At 44.6% G+C, this 15,434-nt stretch overlaps 1 pseudogene; it reads left to right on the plus strand.

Annotated features, from left to right (window-relative positions):
• The first annotated feature begins 3,014 nt into the window (after positions 1-3,014).
• Positions 3,015-6,579, plus strand: LOC128948898 (olfactory receptor 14J1-like; annotated as a pseudogene).
• Positions 6,580-15,434: the final 8,855 nt, after the last annotated feature.

The following is a 15,434-nucleotide window of genomic DNA, read 5'->3' on the forward strand; positions in this document are numbered from 1 at the left end:
GCAGGTACCCAGGTTTATACCAGGGAAGGATCCAGCTTCTAGTCTGAAACAGAGCCTGATTTAGGGATGACAGGAAGATACATGAGAAACAAAACCTGCTCTTCATATTCTGGTGTATCTTTGTCTCTGAAACAATACCAGAGTGGTTTGCTCAGGTTCTTTATGTAGACTCTTTCTGCATACAGAGAAGATCATGCAGAGGATCTGGAAACATTTGCAGGTAACTTATGAAATGACAGGGGCTGCTAAAGAGCTTCTTTCCAGATGTACCTGCCATGACATGGCCAGGACTCCAAAAATTCATTGTCTCATGGTACCTGACAGTGTAGCAGTGGCCACGAGAGTCACACTTTTGTGTAGTGTTTCTTACTCAAGTGCAAAAATCTTCTTTGGAGAGAGCCTCTCATCTGATAGGACAACATTAAACTGCTGCTTTGCAAACTTGTGGACCTGTTTTCTTTGAAGGACATTCTGGCAGATGGTAATTTGGAGTGGTTTGGCTGATACATGGTCTGACAGCTCTGCTCCAAAATGTGAGGGATATTATGCCTTGGTTTGAGTTTGCTTTTTCTCCCCTTGCTGTGCTTAAGCTTTCTCAGTAGACACCTACATGCCAACTTGTCTGCTGTGTGCTCACTTGTTTAATTCGTTTGTTCATACATTTTCTCAGCTTACTCCATGCTCTAGTTAAACTGTTGGGGGCATTTCAGGTACTTCACACAGCATTTTGTGTTTTTTCTGAGGGCTTGTTTTTTATTTCCTTCCCTCATGGTTGTTCCTGAGAGCCTTAGAGAGGTGGTAGGGATTTCCAGTAAATTCCCAGAGGTATCACAGCTCGCTGGGCTGCAGGGACATGATCTGCTCTGTGCTTGTGTGCCTGGGGCTGGTGTCAGATCCTCTGCTGGATGCTGAGCCTGGGAAGAGGCAATGGTCTGCTGCTCACCAAATGGGTCTGTGGCCACCTCCCAGGTCTCTTCAGCCAGGCTGGCTCAGGCCAGTGGTTTCAAGCCAGGCAAACATTCCCAGAGGGAAATCTGGGCATGATGAGAGAGCAGCTCCAGAGCCTGGCACAGGAGGTCAGTAACTCCTGGCACAGCTCAGTCTGGAAGAGGGAGTTTGGCCTTGTCTGTAGACAAGTGTTTAACACAGGAGGAAACCACTGGAGACAGAGTGATTCCAGACATGCCTGGGACACATCCAGAACTTTTCAGCTCTCAGAAATACCCAGATCTTCTCCAGATTTGCACTGTCCTTAACTCTGCTCAGGTAGTCAAGCAGGTAAGGGATGGAACAAACAGCTGCAGCCCCCAGGTCCTGCCTGCACATGGCCCTGCCAGGACCTGGCTCAGAGCTCTGGCTGTGCTGGAAGCCCATTGGAACAAAAAGGTTTTCCAGGGGATCAGCATCTTGAGCCAACAGGCCAGGGGGCTGGCCAAGAATTGGATCAGCAAAGGCAGCAGGAGGAGAAGGCACAACAGGGCCAGCTCAGAATTTCCCCTTCCTGATATTATCGCTCCTATTTATTTGGCTCAAAGCAGACTTGAAAAGCAGCCATAGCACAGCATGACTGGGACATGAACATGCACTGCATGTGCAGCCAGGGTTGTCCTGCAGAGCAGCTCCTGCAGCCCTCAGGGCTCTTGGCCAGCCCAGGGCATGTGCCACCTGCCAGGGGCAGCTCTCAGCCTGCCTGGCAGCTTCCCATGGACGCTGCTGGGGAGAAGTTGGAGGTGGAAGGAGCCACCCCCATCAGGGCAGATTCCTCCTGCTGTGGAGATGGTGCTGCATGGCCAGGGCTGATCTCAGCTTTCTCCTAAAGGGAAGGGAAAGGGGCTGTCAGCTTTGCCTGTGTCACTGAGACTCCTGCACTGTCACCCTGGGCATCAGCAGATGGGCCTCAGATCTCCCTCAGAAAGTGCCTCCTCAGCCTTCTCTCCCTACAGACAGCAGCAGCAGCACCTTGGATTGCAGCATCTCTGTTTGTCTGGCCTGCCCTTAAGGCCCTGCTGCCAGGGAGATGCCCCTGGGCAGTGCCCAGTGCTGGGAGCGGTCTGCAGGGCAGAGCTAAGCCCCCAGGGCTGGGGTGGGCTCTGGCAGCACTGGCAGGGACAAGGCTTGGGTAAAGAGAAACTGCTCCCAGTAGGCACAACTCGAGGCAGCAGAGAGCCAGGCCAACCCTTGGTATCCCTCCAGCCAACAGCATCAGGGAAGAGTGTAGGGTTTGGAGAGATTGATTTTGAAACTGGAGTGTTCAAAAAGGCTACGTTTTTTATAACTACAGTTAATAATTTTTCCATTCTGTACTAGAGGGAGGTGAAATGAGCAACGGGCAGCTGTTTAGGATGAGCAGCTCTGACTGTTCTGGGGCACAGAGAGGCCTGTTTTCCCTCTGGGCTCCCCAGTGTTCAGGGTGAGAGCAATGCCAAGAACAGGATTTCTGTCCGTTCTTAAAAACACACAGTTACTTAGCAGCCGAATTCTTAACTCAAAAAAAAAAAGTAAATGAAATTTCCACAAAGAAAGAAAAGGAATTTTTATTGCTTGTGTAAGAAAATAGCATAGAACTGACTCAAGGTAATTTGTCCAAATTGTCAATGTGTCTTTAAAAAGCTCACAATGTCCATAATGAAGAAATGTCCAACAGCAGCTCCATCAGGCACTTCCTCCTGCTGGCGTTGGCAGACACGCGGCAGCTGCAGCTCCTGCACTTCTGCCTCTTGCTGGGCATCTCCCTGGCTGCCCTTCTGGGCAACGGCCTCATCATCAGCGCCGTAGCCTGCGGCCACCACCTGCACACGCCCATGTTCTTCTTCCTGCTCAACCTGGCCCTCAGTGACCTGGGCTGCATCTGTACCACTGTCCCCAAAGCCATGCACAATTCCCTCTGGGACACCAGGAACATCTCCTATGCAGGATGTGCTGCACAGCTCTTTTTTTGTGTGTTTTTCATGTCATTAGAGGTTTCCCTTCTGACCATCATGAGCTACGACCGCTACGTGTCCATCTGCAAACCCCTGCACTACGGGACCCTCCTGGGCAGCAGAGCTTGTGCCCACATGGCAGCAGCTGCCTGGGCCAGTGCCTTTCTCTATGCTCTGATGCACACAGCCAATACATTTTCCCTGCCTCTGTGCCATGGCAATGCCCTGGGCCAGTTCTTCTGTGAAATCCCCCAGATCCTCAAGCTCTCCTGCTCCAAATCCTACCTCAGGGAACTTGGGCTTCTTGCTGTAAGTGTCTCTGTAGCCTCAAGCTGCTTTGTGTTCATTGTTTTCTCTTATGTGCAGATCTTCAGGGCTGTGCTGAGGATCCCCTCTGAGCAGGGATGACACAAAGCCTTTTCCACCTGCCTCCCTCACCTGGCCGTGCTCTCCCTGTTTCTCAGCACTGCCATTTTTACCTACCTGAAGCCCCCCTCCATCTCTTCCGCATCCCTGGATCTGGCCCTGTCAGTTCTGTACTCGTTGGTGCCTCCAGCCCTGAACCCTCTCATTTACAGCCTGAGGAACCAGGAGCTCAAGGCTTCCATGTGGGCACTGATGACTGGATGCTTTCAGAAACATTAAACTACTGGCCTATTTCTGCCAATCACTTGTAATAAAAGTAATCTTCAATACTTTTTGTTAGTTTCACTTTGCAGGTTCTTTACCTTTGTTTTAATTTTAAAGTATTGTCTACAAAGTGATGTCATTGTGCCATTTCTCATTTTGTTTCCCTTCTCCTTTACTGTGACCCACAACCTGTTTCTATGAGGAGCTGTGCTCTCAGTGGCTGTAAGTGAACTAAAGGATCTCCCAGGAAAGTTTTTTGCAGAGATGCCCTTTTGTTCCTTCTCTGGAGCTGCAGCAGCAATGTCTGTGTGCAGAGCTGGGGGCAGATCAGTGCTGGCCCAGCAGCTGTGCCCAGCAGCAGCAGCAGCACTTGGTGTTGCCAGTGCTCCTGCCGTGGCCCTGCCCCGCTGCCCTGGTGGCCCTGGTGTTGCTGCAGGGCCTGAGTGCTCTCGGGGCCGGGTGCAGTCCTGGGTGTGGCAGTGCCGGGGCTGAAGCAGGGACAGGCCATGGGCACTGCTGGGGCAGCGCTGACACCTCAGCCCAGGGCCTGGGGGCTCCAGGCTCCTTGCCCAGGCTCTCTCAAGAACACGGCCAGGCCAATGCTCAGCACACAAAACCCCCGTGAGCAGCCCCAGGCTGGCCGTGGGCAGGCTGGGGGCAAACAGCATGGCTGGGGCTCTGCAAGGGCCCTGGGGCAGATGGGAAGGAAGGAGCAGCAGAGCAGGGGCTGATCCATCCCCAGTGGGCTGGACTGCCCAGGGCAGCGTCCCAGAGCATCCTCATGCAGCTGCCAACAACATCCCCCCTCTGCAGCCCTGGCCTCTCCCCCAGCTCACACAGGTGCCCCATTCTTGCAGGCACAGACACGGCAGCACTGGCTCAGCAGCCCCTGTTTGCATTGCACACAGCAGGCGGGAGCACCCCCATGCTGTTGGTGTGGGGACATGAACCTGAGGGAGCACAAATGCCATCAGCCCCTGGGGCCAGCAAGGGCTGGGGGACACCAGGGAAACCACTCAGCTTTGTCCTGGCCTCTGCAGTCAGCCAGAAAGTTTGTTCCCATCAGCTGGGAGTTTCCTGTCCCACTGTAGACGCTGTTGCTCAGAGCCAGGGCTGCCTGGCAGCCACCCTGAAACTGCCCTGAGCATTTCCTTGCCTTCACCTTTGCTTTCTTTACTCTTCCCTGGTAGTAATTTCTTCCTTTTGCCCACCCCTGTTCCTGCCCTGGAAAAGGGCAAATAGCCCATCCCTGTTTGCCCTTTCGTCTCCTCTCCCCAGCCTTTTTGCCCTTTTCTGGGACACACTCCAGCCCCTCCAGGTCCTTCCTAAATTGGGGGACCCAGAACTGGACACAGCACTCGAGATGCTGCCCAACCAGTGCTGAGCACAGGGGAAGAATCCCTGCCCTGCTCCTGCTGGCCATACCATTCTTGATCCATAGGAGTGCCAGGGGTTGGATAAAAGAAATGGTGGAGAGGGGGTGGGAATAAAGTGCAATTGATTGTCAGCCATGAAGGGTCCTGATATTTGTATATATTCCGACTGCATTAGAAGGTGCTGGGGGTCAATATCAACTGGGGATTGTAGTTATCAAACAATAAAAAGGAAAAGAAAATAGGACAAAAAGTTCTCTCTGCTTTTTTTTTTTTAAGATAGCAGATTGAATTTTGTTATGTTTGCTCAAGTATCCCATCATAAAAATAACCAAACAATATTAAAAGTAGCAGCAATTTTAAATGAATAGTTAAAATAAAAAACTATAAATTGGATACAATATAATTCAATAAAATAAGGGATAATTTGGTTCCAATAATAGCGCATAAGCAAAAGATAACCACGGGGTATGGAGGGCAGGGTTCTGGGACCCTTGCCACCTCACGTACAAGCTTGCTAAGTGAAAATCATCCCTTATATGCCATGTGTCAATACCATCTCCTCCCATTTTCGGTTGGTCATATCTCTATCTCCGCTTTCATTACCACCTTTACCACCCGTGCGCCACCACTCGGTTTGGTGGTCGCACAAGTCTTTGGGGGTCGTCACTGATGAAGGCTCTGTAGTCTTCCTCTGTGTCCTTTAATTCACCTTTGGGTTACACATGCGCACCAAGCCAGTACAATGTAAGCCAAGACTAACATATCGCTATGTCTACATATCAAGGCATTAAATCCCTTATAATTAGCATTTTCTGGGACCCAACCAGGTTTTTGCTCATTTTTAGCAATGACATCTTTGGCTTCTTTCCTGTGATCCTTGAAAACATCTGCCAGGAGGGGGAGGGTGGAGCCCCTCCTCTCCCTCTCTTCTTTTGCATTACAACTTCTAACTATTTTATTATTCCCAAATATTAATTACTGTATCAATATCAATTACTGTGTCAATTTTTATCAGCACGAATCATACCTATTTATCACAAATCCCCCATTTATCTTCTTGATCATTATGATTTGTGCTTTATTATAAAGCTATGCTCTGATATCTTTTGTATTTTTTCAGAATTTTGGTTTTCTTGTTGTCTCTTTTCAGCTTCAAACTTTTCTAGCATTTCTATTACTGCCTCTAGTCTTTCACACTCTCTTTCAAGTTTAGTTAGCATTTCTTGTTCTATTTCAATCTTTTTAGGTCTTTGTTCTTTAACAGGGGTCGATTCAGCTTTTCGATTATAGATCTTGGTTTTCCTTTTTCTGCTGATTCTGAATCTAGAGACATTGTTGTAATCTGCATCCCCTGAATCACTGAGTGAATTAGCTTAATAAAACACAAAATCATACAAAGCAGAAACAGAAGTCCCAGAATTGAGCATAACAACATGAACTCTAACTTTTTTTTCCAAACGCTTCCAAAGAGGTTATCCCACCAATCTGCTTTCAAGATTGAATTCCACTTTTGTACCGGGCACATGAGCCACTCTTTTAATTTCTTCTGCAAGTTCTGTGATAGCTTCCCCATAATCATCAATTTCTACACAGCACTCAGATTCATTCAATCTCCCACAAACTCTCCCTTTTTCTGCTAACAGATAGTCTAGGGCAATCCTATTTTGGTACACAAATGCCCGCATTTGTGTATATTGCCTGGCTAACATTTTTAAAGCACTGGAGGTGTGATTTGACACTACCCCTACTGCTGCTTGGAGCCTTATTAATCGATTCAACAGGTAAACTGGGGTCCTATATCCCTATGACCCATCCTGAGCCCATCTTGCTGGTTCATAATATGCTATAATTCATTCTGCAGGCCACTCGTCCTCCCATCCTTTTTGGTTCCCTCCTGCTGTTGGAAAGTTGAAATTCAAATCCCTTTTACTCTGCTGCAGGGTTTCATACAGAGGAGTTCTTAACACATTGCTCCTAGACCTCGGTAGAGCAAAGAAGGAGGGTTGTATTACTCTGAACGTACAGGTTCCTCCCCATTTTTGAGGTGACTCACTGTATGCTCGTTGCCCACAAATCCAATATATCCCATCTGAGGCTTTCCATTTCTTATCAGTTTTCTCCAGTTGTTCTCAATATGACCTCAGGCTGTCGATGGATTGGTAGGGGTTAGCTCCAGGACTTCTGTACTAGCATAAATTAATCTGTTCATCCCATTCACAATTTTTTTTTTTATTGATCCTCAATATCTTATAGGGGTTTCAGGTCACCAAACTTTTGAACAATTATCCATATTGACTACTAATGTGGATTTACAAAGAGTATGCCCCACTACTTTATTAAATTTCCTTCTTTCTCGAGTTACACAAATGATTCTAATTACTTGATGGCTTAAAATCCATCCTTCAGGTCACTTCAATGTTCCAGAAATTTGGGTGCGATTCTACTTTAAAAATTGCTCTGGAGGTAAGTTCTCACTTTTCCACAGCCGTCTTTCAGCCATTTTTAGACCTCTACAAATCCAACATTTGGATAATCCCAATTCTGTAGCAATCTCTTGTATCAATCCCACAAACAGATTCTTATTCGAGGCTGGCAAATCCCAATCTTTGTAGTGCTGTTTTAGTTGTTTATACAGTTCAGCCAATTCTGTTGACTCTTTTCTCCTGTTTTTTCCTCTATTCCCCTTTGTTTCTTTTTCTTCTTTTTTTTTTTCTCTTTCCATTTTTCTTTTAGTGCCTGGTTTCCCTGTACTTGGATCGTTTCCATTATCATCTCTTTCAAAACAAAAGAATCTTCCATATTGAGGGCAAATTTGATCATCATGGGGATAAGGAGCTTGTCTATTATATCTCAAATTTTTCCTTACCCAATACATCTTTCTTTCCTTAATACAAACATCTATAAAACTGCTGTGATTGTAGCAAGCAGAACTAACATATAGGTGTATCACAAACACAGATTTCATCTTGTCCTTAATCTACACAGGGTGATTGCAATAGTCACAAATGTTGAAATTACTGGGACTTGGGTTTTGCCTTGTTTGCTTTTTCATTGCCGAAACTCGGTCTAGTGCGGCTCTCTGACTTTGGCCAACCGTCCAGGGTACCATAATGATCACAGCGAAAATAATCCTCAGGAAATCTACCTTTCTACCTTTCTCAAAGCCCCTTGGGTTGCAACCAAGGGCCGAGATGCCAGTCTTCTCGGGAGCAAAGGTAATATTCTGGGATCTAGTCACTGGTGCTTTTTGTTTCCTTGGTACCCATAGCCCCACAGGGTTTGCTTGTCCCCTTTTAAATTCCATTTCTCTGTTCTGGCTAGTTAAGAAGAAATAATTACAATGAAAAGAACAGGGAAAAGGTTAGGCAGGAACACTATAAATTTATATTTTCCAAAATTTCAGAGATATGCCAACCACACTAAGACTTAATTAATTTTTTTTTTTTAAATTTTCTTCAAGGGCGGGGAGTGCATTAAGTCTCTGCCTCCAATTCCGGGGCCAATATGCCCCAAAAACATGCCTATGATGTGATATATAGACTTCTTCTCCACAACAACTATCAATTATGAGACACTGGTCTATAATATTATGAGTTGCTCATTCTCTTATTTGTGCTATTGCCAATATAGCAAGAACCAATTGATCTAAGTTCTCTATTAATCCAATTGCTGCTTGAAGAGTCCCGTCTCCCAGTCTCAAAGGTATTTCAAAGAAATCAATAGCAATGAGTTCTATAGTTAGCTGGCTAAATACATAACCATAGCAAAACAAGCAAATCAATTGTCTCTCTTTCTCTTCCCTCTTACTTTCCACCACGAGTTAAAGCAAAGTGTGCAAACAATACATATCCAGGGATGACACCCTAAACCATGTTTACTGCACTCCCAACATTTTACTTGTCTCTGAGCTCTTTTAGCAACAGGTGTTATCAATCTCAGTTTCTGGAATTGCAGTTCTGTAATCAATTCTAATAATGTTGCTGGTGGGTGATCCTGGAGGAGATCTTCGATCTTTTTAGGCCGTTCCCACCTATTCAGAAAGTCTTTTATTCTTTTTCCACCGGTGTTCTTCTGCCTCTGAGCTCAAGGGAATTGCGGTTCGCAGCCATTCCAGGATGCTTAGTTCCTTCTTAATAAATCAGGGTTAATATAAATCTACTTAAATCCCACCATATTTTCACATTCTTGGAATTTCATGTTCCAACAATATTTTAGCTACCGTTTAAACTGTAGCCCGAGTTGCTGGAAATGCTTCAACTCACTGAGTTAATTCATCTATTATAACTAACAAATATTCCACCGAGCCACTTAAAGCAAGTCTACAAAATCAACCTGAATCTTTTCAAATAGCCTGTAGGCTTCTTTTTTGTCGTCCAGAGGGAGGGCTCTTTAACACTTTCTTATCTACCTTTTGACAGGTAAGACACACCTGGGTAATTTGTTTTCCAATTTCAAATATCCTTATGCACCCATAAAATTTTAAAAAGTGATCACAAAAGGCTCTTGTTCCCCAGTGTGTCTGTCTATGCAAGTTATCTAAGATCTAATATGCCACTGGTTTTGGCATCATAATCCTGCCATCAGGAAAAACTCACTTTCCCTCCTTGAATGTTGCTCCTAATTTCCTTATAGCTGCCAGTTCTGCTAGCGGAAGGGAAAGTGTCTCCTGCTGAATTTCTATTTTTTGTAAGGTCATGATTTCAGTATCTCTTTTCCTTAAGGTTGCTCTTTTTTGCTTCTTCATCAGCCAAATTATTTCTCGGACTCTAATGTCCCTCCCTCTCTGGCATTCCTTTACATGAACTACTGCTATTTTCTTTGAGCCTTTTAAAGCTTCAAGTATCTGAATTATCAATTCCCCGTGTATTAACCTTTTCCCTTGAGAGTTTATAAGTCCCCTTTCCTTCCAAATTTTTCTAAAAGTATGTACTACACTAAAAGCATATTTGGAGTCTGTATAAATAGTCCCTCCTTGCCCTTTTAGTATTAATAATGCACAGAGTAATGCATAAAATTCACAGGCTTGTGCTGACCAGGAGGGACTAAGGGGACCAGACTCCTTTACCCTAAACTTTTCCCATTTCACCTGAACGCCAACCCGTGTCATTAATTTCTAGATTATCTTCTTCAGTTAAAGAATAAATTTTAAGTTTTCCTTCACAGGGTTTTATCCATAAATTTAAGGCTATTATTAGATCTCTGCCTAACAAATTATTCTCGGCCTCTGGTATCAACAATAAATCATTTACTCCAAATTTGCCATCTGTTTCAATTTGCACTCCTTTTATTACAGGAAAAGGGAAACCACCTCCCGTAATTCCGATTACTGAAACTCACTCACGACTTATCTCACATCCCTGGGGTAATTTTGTCACTGTCGACTGAGAAACTCCTGTATTGACTAAAAATACAACTTCTTCACTCTGAGGACCTACTTTTAGTTTTGTTATCAAGGCCTCTTCTGGTTGTATTTCGGTCCTCTTCATTAAACAAAACTCTTGACCTCTCTCATTCTCCTGAGTAGTTTTCTCATCTTGCTGTTTCTTTCTGCAATTTTTTTGCAGGTGCCCCTTTTTATGACAATAAAAACAGGTAGGTCCCGCATCCTTTAAAGTAGGACAAGAATGTTTTAAGTATCTTTTCTTGTGGCGGGAAAAATGCACAGGTCTTGTGTTCCTAAAAATAGATCCTGACATCCGCCGTTTGTTTTTCCCTGCAGATTCTTCTGTATTCAAAGCTGCCTGCATTTCTTGAACGCCGCAACCAAAATTCTGGCATCTGCTTTCTGCTTTTTCTCATTTCTCTTTACAAACGCCCTTTGTGCTTCTCTCAGTAACACTTGAAGTCCCCTGTCCTGCCAGTCTTCTAATTTTTCCAGCTTTTTCCTGATGTCACTGCAAGATCTGGTCACAAACTGAATTTTTAACAGAACCTGCCCTACTGCAGTATCAGTATCTATACCTGAATATAATTGCAAGTCTCTTTTTAATCTTTTTAATCATTCTGCTGGGGACTCATATTTTTTCTGATGCTCACTCAAAGCTTTTCCTATATTATGTCCCTTAGGCACTGCCCTCTGAATTCCTTGATTTTCTTCCCTTTGTGATTTCCATTCATCCCAAAACTGTATTATCATCCCCAGTGGGCTGTCCTGAGGAATGCTCCTTCCCTGAGAACCCCCCTCAAGGTTCCCAGATACCTCAAACTTCTGCGAATTTTTCCTACAATCTGCAGCCCCTGGGTCAAGGAACTTACTTTTTCCCTGACCCATTTCTGGCGGCAACAAACTAAGAAATCCCCAGTACCAGGAAAGTCTTAGTTTCCCACACTCACCTCGTGGCTCAACTGCCTCACTTATTACACTGTCACACTGCCTTTTCAATCTACCTGTTCCACTTCTATCTCTCCCTCTGCAATCTACTTGTTCCACTCCTATCTCTCCCTCTTTCTCAATTTATTAGCCCCGATCTCTCACCATCTAATCACATACTAAATTGCCTGCTACCAACCCCTCCAAGGAAATTGAACCTATTCATTCACTCTCTTTCTCAGTCTCCCTACTGAGTCAATCCCTCCTGCTCAAGGACCCTCCCACAGGTGCCTGGACCAGGGATCCCCTCCTTCCCCCCTGGGTCAAACCCTCCCAGGGTCCCCACTCATTCACTTTGCACTTCCCTCCTTTTCCGGCCGGTCTCCTCGCGGAGAACACGAAAACGCGGTACAGGGAGGTCCCACTTGCTTCAGGGGTCCGGGACTGCCCAGCCCCCGTCTCAGACACTCCACACACACTCACACATGCATACAGCCGCCCCCTGACCCAAAACCCCGTGATACTCACAGCCTGATCTTCTCACGAGGGTCTTCGTGCACAAAGCAGTTTTCTATGGGTACTCTCTCTCCTATAAGCCGGCACTCTGATGGGATCCTCTCTTGCACGCTATTAAAAACTAATTTGCTTATGTGTTATTGTAATAAAGCCTCTCTTTTCCCAAGGGAGAGTGGTCTAGCCTTGGGACCACTTAAAAGTCTGGTGGGGAGCTCCTTCCCAGAAACTATCCACCTCCCCGGAGTTGAGAGAGTCACGGATGTCGGCACCAAAATTGTTATGTTTGCCCAATTATCCTATCATAAAAAAAGCCAAACAATATTAAAAGTAGTAACAATTTTAATTGAATAGTTAAAATAAAAAAAAAATTATAAAATTTGATACAATATAATTCAATTAAAATAAGGGATAATTTGGTTCCAATAATAGTGCATAAGCAAAAGATAACCACGGGGTACAGAGAGCAGGGTTCTGGGACCCTTGCAACATCACATACGAGCTTGCAAAGTGAAAATCACCCCTTATATGCCATGTGTCAATACCATCTCCTCCCATTTTCGGTTCGTCATATCTCTATCTCAGCCTTCATTACCACCTTTACCACACATGCGCCACCACTCGGTTTGGTGGTCACACAAGTCTTTGGGGGTTGTCACTGATGAAGGCTCTGTCGTCTTCTTCTGTGTCCTTTAATTCACGTTTGGGTTACACAAGCGCATCAAGCCAGTACAATGTTAGCCAAGATTAACATATCACTGCATCTACATATCAAGGCAATAAATCCCTTATAATTAGCATTTTCTGGGACCCAACCAGGTTTTTGCTCATTTTTAGCAACTTTATCTTCAGCTTCTTTCCTGCGGTCCTTGATAACATCTCCTGGGAAGGGGGGGGGGGGGGGGGAGTGGAGCCCCTCCTCTCCCTCTCTTCTTTGGCATTACAACTTCTAACTATATTATTATTCTCAAATATCAATTACTGTATCAATATTGATTGCTGTTTCAATTTTTATCAGCACGAATCATACCTATTTATCATACATGTAAATTGCAGTTTAATGAACTTGAATTGAATTCAGTTTTGACTTCTGAAGAATTAAAAATCTGAATGACAATGACACAGCCTCACGTTCCCTTAGTGATATGTGAAAGGCCAGAACAAGAAGAGGGAATCTGGTGCCTGCTGAAATCAACATGTACTGAGAAATTATTGTTTTTATTGAAAGAACAGTTTAAATTACAGGAGGGTGTCTTGCTTTGGGGAGCCCTCATCCCTCTGTGATACACCTCACCTCAATGTAAACTTCAGGTGGTTTGGGGTTTTCTTTTTCTTTCTCCAAAACACGAAGAGATCAAAATTCTTGGTAAAAACAGGACTTCTACTTTCAGTCAAAGCTAAAGAGAAGCTCTGCAGGGCTTCTTCCTAGATACGGATAAAATACCCTGGTAATCTTATCACACCCTGTTCTCAAACTTTTGGGACCAGCTTCTACTCTGGAACACCATGACTTCCTTGTAATCTGAAAGAGGGAACAAATCAAACCTCAAGAGCTGGTCCTACCTTTAAAACCAGTGTTCCTCCCACCAGAAACTTCTTTTCCTGTTGTGATAGATGGGTCATGTGATGATTGACTCTCACAATTAATAGAAAAATATCATGTATATAAGTTAAGAAAAGTTTTATAGATTTATAGTTATTCTGCACCCCATCCCATGGTTATCAAGGGACAGCTGGGGTTGGGACATCTGGGAGGGCTGGCTTGTCGCTATGGCCACACTTGACCCCCAATCAGGATTTGAGGAAGAGATCTCCACCACTGGACAGCAAAGAAGGGGTTGATGGACAAAACTTTGGGAGGGGTTAAAGGGTTAAAAAGGGAAAGTCTCCAGTGTGAGGGGGCTGAGCACATGGTGAGGAAAATCTTTTGCTCCTGGTGCTGTAACCTTTTTTCTTTATTCAGTCTTCTGTTGTATTTTTGATAAGGTTTAATAAACCTTCCAAAACTATGAAGAGTAGCTATATCTCACACTGTGGTCTGCAACCCTCACTCTTTATTACAATAAAATGCTTCTTTTTATTAGGTTTACATCAGTTCCATATGAGCTTTTATGAGCTTTTATGCCTTTTTATCTATATATGTTTAATACCACTTTCTGCTTATTGCAACATTCCAGGAATCCCTTTTGACTCTTCTCTCCATATTCCTGCAGAAGGTCAGGTCACTGTGGGTTTTACACCAATAAAAATCCAGGTTGTTCAGATCCTAGGTGTGATGGGCAGGCACAATTTCCCTGCTGACACAGGGACTGAAGACAAACCCCTCTGTTGTCACTGAAAACAAAACAAAGGAGGAAGTTTCTGCCCATTGGAAAGTCCCCGTTTTCCCTGAAGGACTCTGCCTCTTCTTTCTCAGCAGCAGCTCAGCAGCCGGACGCCAAGAACAAGAGAGGGAGGGGTGGTTGATTTGTGTGACAATTTAACAGCCCTTGCAAACAAGAGCTGAGTCTGTCAGTAACATCTCTGCAGAGGCAAGTCCTTGCTGAGGATGCAGAGCTGAGTCACTTGTGTTTAGTTTGCATCGAGTTAATGGCACGGTGGGTTTTCATGCTGCAGGTGTGGCCCCTGTGACAGCAGCCTGTTCATCCTTCAGGGGGTTTGCACCCACAGGGACAGTGCTGCTCCTGCCAGCACACCACAGTTTGTCCTCATGCCAAAAAGTCTGGGCAGAACTTCTTAAAGGAACATTTTCCTTTTGCTCTCAAACCAAAGATTTAGATGTAATGGTATAATAGAAACAAATCTTTTCCCCTGTTGTCTCTTGGGACAGGAGGAAAATCCTATCACATCCAGATAGCACGGCACTGATTTCACGTCCGCTCTGGAAATGACTTGCAGGAGCAAGTAAATAAAATTCTCTGCTAGAACAGTGAAGTCCTGCCACTCTAAATCAGTGTGGTGCCTGAAGGGTTTTGTAGCAGGGTTGCACCTAAGTTGATGCTCAAGAAGTTTATGAGGTCCAACACAGACCTAAGGTTTGCACAGCAGAGTTTAGGCTAACAGCTAAGGGAGCATAAATTAAATGGTCTTTCCAACCCAGAAGGCTGATGAGAATTGTTGGTATTTGTGCTCTCCTTCCTTGTTTAAAGGATAGCAACATATTTGATGAGATTTTGGAATTGCAGCTAAAAGTCATGGCCAGATTAAGTCACCTAAGTGGTTGTTGTGCATTTCTAATTGTGGAGGTCAACATCAATGTAGCTGCTTCTGGTAATACAAAAAGGTCTTTCAAGACACTTCTTAAGAGAAATGTCCTTTTCCTTTTCACTCTTAACTGCAAAGCACCTCCAGGATGAACAGCAAACAGGTTATCTAAATTGTCCTTTCACAATAACAGAAAACTTCCCCTTTAATCAGCCTGAATTGCACAATTCTCATCTGTATGAAGGGATTTCATTTAGTCTCTGCTGTAAAGAAGTGATTTCTATGCAACAGGGTTGATAAAGGGAGGACCCAAATTAACAAGAGTGGTATTTGTTAACACTGCCATTACTCATCACAAACTTTAAACAAACCACACCACCCAGCCCAAAGCTAATATGGCTCTGTGTTAAACATTTCTGAGGGATTACACATCCCTGTGTGAAGATGGAATTAGGATTTAAAGCCAGTATTTCTGCATAT

The sequence above is a fragment of the Melozone crissalis genome, unplaced genomic scaffold (assembly GCF_028551555.1).
Source record: "Melozone crissalis strain CALT ecotype California unplaced genomic scaffold, PUWL_Pcris_2 ptg000172l_1, whole genome shotgun sequence".
NCBI lineage: Eukaryota > Metazoa > Chordata > Aves > Passeriformes > Passerellidae > Melozone > Melozone crissalis.